Source organism: Protopterus annectens, chromosome 7.part0, assembly GCF_019279795.1.
Source record: "Protopterus annectens isolate FY-2018-M chromosome 7.part0, PAN1.0, whole genome shotgun sequence".
Classification (NCBI taxonomy): Eukaryota; Metazoa; Chordata; order Ceratodontiformes; family Protopteridae; genus Protopterus; species Protopterus annectens.
In genome coordinates this window covers 1,844,304,884-1,844,315,510 of record NC_056739.1, presented here as the reverse complement: position 1 = coordinate 1,844,315,510, position 10,627 = coordinate 1,844,304,884, and positions in this window count along the sequence as shown.

Genomic DNA, 10,627 nt, shown 5'->3' with positions numbered 1-10,627 from the left:
ATTAACAACTTGTATATCCCTGTAGTTCTCATTGCTTTCCTAGTCAGTGCTGTGATCTGTACCTTACATGTATTATTACACTATCTTATGGCCTTAGTTTGGACAGTGGTATGGATGACGGCAACTAATATACATGAACTGAGTTTTACCTGCAGTATGTACCTCTTACCTGGTATATCTGTGGTGGTATTGTTTGTTAACACTACCTGACTGTTTCTACACATATTCCCAGATTCCAGGTTGATGTTATGCACATACCCATCCATCTCTTATTGCACACACTCTGGGCATGTCTTAACAACATGCAGGTAAAACCAGAACATATTTTGACTATTGCCCTCATAAACCTTTGGTGAGTTGTACAATGACAGGTTTGTTTTCATAGACATTTTCCAAATATGTACAGACCTGACAGTCAGTTTTATGACATTAAATTCTGTCTACATGTCAGATATTAGCACACTGATATTCCAGGGGGACGGGGTAACAGCCAGAATATATGGGCCACTTAACTGGACATTCTGGACAACTCTGTACACTTGTGGGGTATGATTCTGCATAGAGCTTACTACCACTCCCAGGATTTGAACCATGGCTGTGTCTGCTAAAAAATAGAACAGTGTTCATCACAGTTGAGTGTACTATATAGATATCGCTGTGTATCTCTTTTCTGATTTCTGACTATAAGTCTCACATGGTTTTGCAATCTGACCTTGTAATTAAAACTCCCTTATACAGGGTTTCCTAGACAGTTTTATTATGTAGCACAGTGTGGATGAAAATGATGAGTAATACCTTTTTATTCAGTGCAACTGCAACACTAACAATGCCATACAATACCAGAGTAAACAGTACCAGTCCAGGATTTCAATCTTTTATTTCTAGGCACAGTTTTTGTATCTGACAGACCTGTGGGGGAATGTTTGTTAGCACAACCTGAATGTTGCCACACATATTACCAGATTCCACATTAGTATTATGCACAAACATCTCACTCTGTTACTGCACACACTCTAGTCACAGCTTCACAACATGGGGATGGAGATGGGACATACTTTGCTTATTACTCTCATAACATTTTAGGGAGTTACTAGAGTGACAGGTTTGTTCTTATAGATGTCTGACAATCAGTTGTATGTCATTATTTGCTGCCTAAATGTCTGGCATCATCCCACTGATTTGCCAGGGGGACAGGGTGACAGGCAGCGGATATGGGTCAATTAACTGGACATTTTGGACATATCTGTACAGTTGTGGGGTATGATTCTGCAGACAGCTTACTACCACTCCATGGATTTGAACCATGGCTGTGTGTGCTAAAAATACAAAAGTTCATGTCACCACTGATTGTGCTATTTGGATTATGTTGTCTAGCTTTTCACTTTTTTCTAAGTCTCTTTCAGTTGTAGAATATGTCCTCTTGTGATTACAACAGTCATATACAGACATTCCTACACATTTTATTTATGTAGCACGGTGTGGATAACAGTGGTTAATACTACAGTACTATTAAGAGATTGCAACACTACATTACCATATGATACCAGAGTAAACACAGGCAGTCCAGCAGTTAGAACTTTATTGTCAGGCTAACATTTTATTTACATACAACCTATATGAGACTCTTCCTGCCATATTGTCTAGTGTATTCAGTACATGCCTTAAACAATACAGGTTTTATACTGGCTATTAACTTTCTACTACTTTTAGATTTATTTCTTATGACAGCACATGCAAGAGTATTATTAACCTGCCTCGCAACACACCCTCTGCAATCAACAGGCATAGGCTTCCCAGTTCACAGCCTGCTCGTCTGCCCCTGTCAGAAACATAAGAGGAATATTTATCCATACCTATCCATAATATACATGAGCTGGCAATTATTAAACAGGTAGTGGACTGATACTTACACACGGCTGGGACATCCCCAATCCACCTAGCTCTTGGATCCACTGATCCAAGAGCTCCCTCGTTCTCCGCTTCAGGTCAGCATAGTGATGCCTGACCTGCTCACCAGTTAGAGATATGCTAGTGGCACTGGTGAGGTCAAGGGTGAGATGGTCCCAGGCTTCTGTTTTATATTTGGAACCCTGGTACTGGCCCTGCAGCAGTCTCTGGTCATAGTCTTTAACAAAGAGTCCTGCTATGACTTTGGACTCCTGGATGCCCCAACGCTGAACTCAAAAATGCACTCCCTCTCCCACACCAGTCATAATGCCTGCAGGAGGAAGCTGCAACCAGTTATGAGATGTATTCCCACCTGTTGGGTTTAAATAGGCCTGATTTCCCACACTTTACCATGATTGAACAGTTTTGAAAATGCTAAGCTATGGGCAAATCTGCTTACCTACGGTTGGCATTGCTTAAAGGGGTATACTAATGGGCAAACTGATTTAGCTGGCCTACACATTGCTTACACCTAGTAAGCAGGGCTGTGCAAAGCTTATCATTGCTTAATTTTTAATTTGCATACTATTTGCTATTTAGCATTGATTTATTATTCATTACATGTTATATATGTGTTTGGTATCCATGATTCATGTGTATGTACACTGTATGGGGTCCTTGTGTTTATTAAGGGATTTCAACACTTTATTACAATGACACCTCACATCTGGACTTAATGCAGTACTCCAGTTCACATATTTATGTTATGTAGTAGGTTATACAACATAAAACTGTATATAGATTTCGTTCACATGTTAAGTTTAATATTCTTATAGTGAGGATCTGTTTGGTGATACCTCAGTCTTATATACTGCTGTGATGGCTTACTGTTTAACTACTGTGACTATAGTGCACAGGGTCCTAGGTTCAAGACCTGCAAGGGTTGTTTATTTTGTTTCTGGGCAGAACAGCGGCTGTTGTATACAGAGTGATTAAGGCACTGTTAAGCAATTGTAAGTGGGTTTGCGCAGATTTGCACAAAGGTAAGCAATGCTAACCGCTGGTTAAATATGCTTACAGAGAGTTAGCTTCAGTATTGCTTAACCTGTGTTCGCATTGCTTACCCCCATGCAAATGGGCTTAAACCCACTTACTACTGCTTAAATATGCTTACTCCTGCTTGCTACTGCTTAATAGTGCTTATTCCCGCTTACCTCCCACACTAATTTAGACAGAAATGTAAAACGGTTCTTGGGAAGATGGTGATTTGGACACTCTATGGCTTTATCATTCATTACTCATTATACCTTCGATCTGTATCCCTGATTCATGTGTACATATACTGAATGGTTCACTTGTGTTTATCTGTGGATTTTACAACATTATTACAATGACATCTCACATCTGCATTTAATGCAGTACTCCAGTTCACAAATATGTTATTTAGTAGGTTATACAACAAAAAATATTGTTCATAAAGTGATTTGAGCTGGAAAATGGAATGTACTGAAGTGAGACTCGAAATGGGAATGACTGTTCATAAGGCAAATGCTCTGACCACTACACTATTGCAGTACTGCTTCATTTGCATATATCTTGATATTTATCTTCTTGTTCCATTTAAGCTGAAGCATATGTAGCTAAGCAATGGGCAAACCAGCGCACCTACGGTTAAATTGTACCAGTTTGATAAATAAAATTTAACTTGTTTATATTATTATATTTTAACTATTGCTCTTATAAACTTGGGGGAGGTGTTGCTGGGGGTATGCAACTCCCTATGAGCAGTCTCACTCATTGTTATTGCTAAACTACAGTTCTTGATTGCAGGGGCATGTATATTGTGAGAGCTTTGCTCTCAGACACGCCCCCTGCACTCGTCCATGCTCCATGTCCATTTAGAATCTAAGACATCATGCTTTCATTAATATGCATAGTGGTCTGACGTGCTGCTCCTAAACGGTCACTTCTGTGCAGGACTACGTTAGTCCTGCATGGAAGATTATTGAATCCAGGGGTATATATTGTAAAACTATACTTTGTATGATCGCAATTTCAGAACACTGTACATAGAAACATTCTCATTAAGGCCAGGACACAAATAAGAATGTAATTTAATATGACACCTGAGCTCCTTGAGCTAAGTATATTCATTTCAAGGACCCCCACCCCTGAGATCAATTCAGACCATAAACTTAAAAGTATGCTCTGGGAACTTCAATATATGCTTAAAAAGTGAATTGTTAATGTTCTGCTTCCTAATATTAGCCAGATGTTCATATATACGTTTCCTGGACTTCCTTTTACTTTTGCCAATATAAAAACATGTACACTGTTGGCATAAAGGTAGGTATATAATACCAATAGAATTGCAATTACAAAATCATGTAACCTTAATAGAATAGTTGTTAGTAACAATTGACTGCAATGACATTAGAACAGACATGTTATTGCTGTTTAGAATCTGTGAAGTATACACATGATATCTGCCCAGAACGTGGGCTACCTCTCCCATATACTATGTTCCTGGAGTGGGTGGAATAGAGAGCATTATTTGACTGAAAGTGGCCTGAAGACAGCCCTGACCCATATTGTGGGTCATGCCATATATTTATCAGGCAATTACTTTTGCATTCTTTATTTATTTCAGTTTTACAGTTGACTGTAATGACATTAGAACACAAGTGCAGTGGATACAGGCCTACTGCAGTTATATGCACACATTAGTTATCAAACCACAATCCTGCATTAAACCTTATTACTTATTGTTATTGATGTTTCATTGTTTATTGTTTATTGCACTGCAGTTATCAGACAATATCCATACTTACCACACTCATGGTGTAATCTGGCCAGACGCCCAGCATGAGACTGGATGTTGCAAGCCCATTAAGCTGCAGCTGTGGGAAGAGAAGCACACCATTATGCATACCAGTTTTGCATGGATTCAGCTTGTATTTTAGTAAAGTAGTAACAAACATACTTCCATATCTGTGGGGTCTGCCCAGATCCTTGGACCCAGGTGTTCAAGGTTCCCCTCTTCATAGTGGTGATGACGCTGCTCACCAGTGTGGGGGATACCAGTAACACTGGCAAGATCCCTGGACAATTGATCCAAGGCTTCAGATTTACATTCTGAGCCCTGGTAATTGCCCTACAACAGCCAGGGTTCATAGTTTTGGACCAGGATTCCAACAAACACTTTGGACTCCTGCACACCCCACCTCTGCTCCCAACGTGCGCTCCCTCACCAACACTGCCAGGCATATTGACAGGTTAATAAGACTCCAATGAATGCTGCAGAATTTCTGCCTATTGGTCTTAATATAAGTTGTTTTCCCTCCCTCCCTTACACATCATACTGTATCAAAAAAAAACTGTAAGCCTGTTTCCTACCTTTCCTGTAACTAGTGTTCCAGCTACAGATTTGTTGTATCCAGGAATCCAGGACTGTATGTAAGCTTCTGAGCCCCCCAAGCCTTTATGTGTTGGAGGGAAGCCTTCTAGCTTATCAGTGGGAGTGGTAAGCACTAGGTAACCTGTCTACCACATAAGGAGTGGTTCTGGCCCAGAAAATGTAGTTATTGGCCGTTTGGACAATCTCTTCCATCTCTCTCAACTTTCTGATTTGAAAGCCTGCATTTGCACTTGTTTCTGTCCTGTAACTCATCTAGTGCAGATGCAGATTCTTAGTTTTAGCACTTAAATTTGCTTATTCATGCTCAGTACTTGTTCAGAACTTGTAAGCACTAAATAAGCTACTAATTAATATAGCACTCAATCTTCCTCATTACCTAGAGGAAAACAGCTTTTGTACGTACTTTTCTCACTTGCTTAGAGAAAAACAGCTCTTGTACTCACTTTCCTCACTTATCTAGAGGAAAATATTTTTTTATTCAGGCATGTCCAAGGGTCAGCTTCCAGTGTTCTCTCCTGTCTATCTAATGAATTTGGGCATCTTGAGGCAATGTAGAAATTGCCTCATGTACACAGATGACCCTCTCCTCCTACCACCCAACACTACAACCTGTGAGAGATGCACTTATCTAGCCAAACTGGAGGTAAAGCTCTCTCCAACCAAGACTGAACTTGACAGTCATGAGGAGAAGGTAAACATTTGCACCACACCACACTCATCACATTGTCTCACTAAATCTACATCACCAAAATCCACATATAGTAACACAAAAACATTTGCGGAAGCTCTCAATAATAATCTGTCTAAGAAACAGAGACCTTCAAAGCAGAAACACATGCAACCTCCATCCCCCAACACAACCCAATTGACACATAGCCCACAGAATCAGTGTGCCACTCAACCACAGCCAATAAGTCAAAACAACGTACCCAACACACTAGTCATTGGTGACTCTATAGTCAGGCACACTGATGTCCCACTCACCAGGCTAAACAAGAAGAAGGTTACTGTCAGCTGCCTGTTGGGTGCCAGGATCTGCCACATAACCCACGCACTCAGGTCAGTCCACAGCAAGTACAAATATGACTCTGTCATTGTCCATGTTGGTGTGAATGACCTGAGACATACCTCCCTGGACTACAAGAAAAAAGACATGGAAGAACTCTCTGATCTTGTAGCCCAGGCAGGTATGACCCTAGCCCTGAGTAGCATTCTTCCATTGCCCAGAATGATACCACAGTACAAGGACAAAATGATTGACTTCAACAATTGGCTAAGCTTCTGGTGTCATTCTAAGGGAATCCAGTATCTGTCTGCTTGGGAAGACATGGTCGACAGACCACGATGCTTTGCCACAGATGGCCTGCACCTGTTGCCCCTGGGATTTCGAATACTGGCTAAGGCTCTTGCTGGCCCTATAGTGCTTTTTTTAGGCAAGGTTAAAATAACAAATTCACCACAATAACAGGAACAGGCAAGCAAAAACTGAGGGTAATGCTGCTCAATGTTAGAAGTCTAAATCTCAAAATGCACTCACTCGAGGCACTCCTTAAAATGGAGAACATCAATATCTGTGCAGTGACTGAGACCAGGTTCAAGGCTCCAGAGAGCACACCTGCACTACCAGGCTATAACTCATACCACACTTTTCGGCCATGTAACCTGGACCGAAACACCAAAGGTGGAGTTGTGTCCATATTCATTAAGGATATCCACACCTCCAGGCTAGTTGCTCAGCATAATGCATCCGAGGTTATCCAAGTGCAACTAACTCTGGGTAAAACTGTAATCCAAATTGTAACTTGCTACAGATCCCCCACTATGCCCCAGGATTCCCACTCCTCTTTTCTTGATGTACTGGAAAATATTAGGGTTCAACCAAACACCCTAATAATGGGAGACTTCAACTACCCCACCATTAACTGGGAAAACTACTAGTGTACCAACTCCTTAGCTCAACGCTTTCTGGAATTCATAAACTCCAATGCCCTGGATCAACTTATCCACACCCCCACCAGGGGCAACAATATCCTAGACCTAGTCATTACCAACATGAGTGACCGGTGTTTCACATCTGAAGTCAACTCCTCATTGGTCCGATCTGACCATAAGCTAATCACCCTTGATAGCCACATCCCGCCCCCACCTCCCATTAAGGAAACCACAGTAAACATTTTCTCCAAAGCCAACTTCATGCTTCTTGAGACAGAAGTGGTGAACTTCATGACACCCATGCAGATCGACAATACAGCTACAACTGCTGAATCCTACACAAATGCACATAAATTCCTATGAGTGGAGGAGCTCCCTGGTCAGCCTCAGTAAGAAGCTGAGATCCCTTATAAGATCCTCCAAAGCTAGCTATGAAAACAAAATCACCAGTAATTCCAAGGACAACCACAAAGCATTCTATAGCTATGTCAAGAATATTGATGGCAACACCCAGATCTGCTCTGAGTTACAGCACAAAGGCAAGAAAATTACAGAACCAACTGATATTGCCAACATTCTGGCAGATAGGTTCAGTGCTAACTTTACCTCCCTCTCACCCCCTAAAGGGCCAATATCTATACAGGAAGAATGCAGAGTCCCTGTAATCACAACTACGCAGGTAAAAGCTGCATTCTCTAAAGCCAAAAACACAGCATCCATGGGACTGGACAACATCCCAGGCTGCGTTTTACATGAACTTCAGAACAAACTGGCTCCCCACTTGAGCACCATGTTCAATAATAGCCTTGGATCAGGCTTTGTGCCCACTGAATGGCACACAGCAAAAGTTATCCCACTTCACAAAGGGGGAGCCACCACTGATCCCGGGAACTATCGACCTATTAGCTTGACGAGCCTGGTCTGCAAGGCCATAGAACGTATCATCATGGAACTCATAAACAAAGACATTGGTAACCTCTAAACTCTGGATCCCACCCAGTTCGGGTTTGTGAAAGGCAGATCATGCCCCCTGAACCTGATCGACTTCTTTGAGGCAGTCACCAAAGCCGTAGATGAGGGTAAGGTGGTTCACACAGCCTATCTTGACCTCGACAAGGCTTTTAACACCATCCCCCATTCTGGAATTATAGCTAAACTCACTAAACTAGGTATAAATCCCTATGTCACAAGATGGGTTGCCAACTGGCTCACTGACAGAACCCACACTATAAAAGTTGCAGGCTTCAAATCTGACCTCAAAGCAGTGACAAGTGGAATACTACAGGGTTCCATCCTGGGACCTCTCCTGTTTGGTATCTACTTCTCTGAAGTACAGGCTAACACAGAAGGCCTCTGGCTAATGAAGTTTGCAGATGACTGCAAACTAGGAGCCATAGTCAAGTCTCCAAATGATGTTGACATCCTACAGAAGGGCCTCGCTGAGACAGATGCCTGGTGTCAGAGCCATGGCCTCAAGCTCAATGCCAAAAAGTGCAGTGTCATTCCCCTTTGGTAAAAACTCTGTACCCATGAACTACGACATAGGCAGCAATTTACTTAACACCGAATGCGTGATAAGAAACCTTGGGACCCAGGTGGACAGTAGTCTCTCCTTTGATAGTCAAATCACCACAGTAGTCCAGAAGTCCTTCTACATGGCACACCTCATCATAAAAGGGTTCTCATTCAGGAAAAAAGAGGTCATTGCTCCATTCTACTCGACACTCATTAAACCCATTATAGAGTAAAACGCCCCTTTTGGAATGTACCTCACAAGACATCTGCAGCAGCTGGAAAGGCCACAGAATTACCTCACAAAGAGGATTACTGGCCTCAAACAAATGCCCTACACTGACCGCCTCAAAAAACTCCAGCTTTACTCCATAGCATATCACCTACTCCAGGGTGATCTCTGCCTAACATATAAAGCTATGTCAAACCCAGAGCTGTTGGACATGCTGCACCTAAAGAAATCCCAATCCCTCCAAGTTACACGCTCTAGGGACCTAAACCTTGTCACCACAATAAACAGGACATGCTAGAGGGCTAGATTCCTGTCCCAGAGATTTCCCATACTCTGGGACAGGCTACCCATCTATGTCAAGCAAAGTTCTTCATTAGCACTCTTCAAGAAAAATCTTGATGACTGGATGGGAGATAGGAATTATATCCCGGGGATCACTTCTGTGTCTCTGCTCAGCAGTGGCACAGGAAAATAACTTTCTTGGGTGGCGTAAGCCAGGGAAACTTGTTGGCTAGGCTTATGTAGGCCCTTGGGCCGATAGCCTTGTACCTACCTATGAACCTATTTAAAAAAGCACTGCATTGCTTAACATTACGAAATCCTACTTAGTGAAGCTGAAGATCATGTAAACATGCACAACCGTGTTTTAGCAAAGCTTAGCAATGCGCAAACAGGAGTATCCATTAACCATATTTAAGCAGTGCTTAGCACTGTACAGCTTTTCCAATTTTTTTTTAAATTAAACTGCCCTTTAGGTCACCTCACACATTTCCAGAGCAATAAATGTAAAAAAGGTATGATTGTTGGAAAGTCGAACCCAGGACCTACAACACTTTAGGCCAGGACTTTAACTATTTAGCTACTTGGATAGTAAGAAATCCACTGTACCTTCATATATACTACTATGCTACCTGTTAGTGTTGCTAAGCACCTCACAGTGCTGCACAAATGGATATTCAAAAAAAAAAAAATAAAAACACATAGACAAAAACACTTAAAAAAACACTTACATCCGATTTCTATATTTAGATGCCTGGCAAATGTCATCTGTGTATGTATAAGTGCAGCTTGGCATAGTTGTGCTCTGGACTGCTCAAACTGGCATTAAAAGAAAGCAAAATAAATAATTATTACATCTGGTTTCTATTTTTGATATCTGGCAGGTGTCAGCTGTGTATGTGTAAGTGCAGCTCACCACTGCTTCACTTTGCACTGAGCAAATGGGCATTAAAAAAAAAAAAAAAGATACAAAAATAAAACAAAAATATTAAAATTCACCCATATTTCTACACTAGCAGGGTACATTACAGGGATTGTTATCCTGTACATAACATGTGTCCAGGAATTCCCTGGAGAATCCACAACCATGGGACAGCCTCTACACTACTGCCTACACAAATTCAATATCCCTGTAACTATGATCTCTCTCAGCAGTGTACCATGATTAATATGCACAGTGCGCTGCCGAGGGGGAACCATGGTCGTCTACATGAGTACATTCTGTGTAGGCTCTACATGGAGCCTACATGGATTTTTATTGAATCCTGGGTAAGTTTTATTCACATTCTTCATATTTTATAGTTGATCCTTCATTGATTCCCAAATATTTATACACTCCCTTTTGCTCAAGTTAGTTTATATCACAT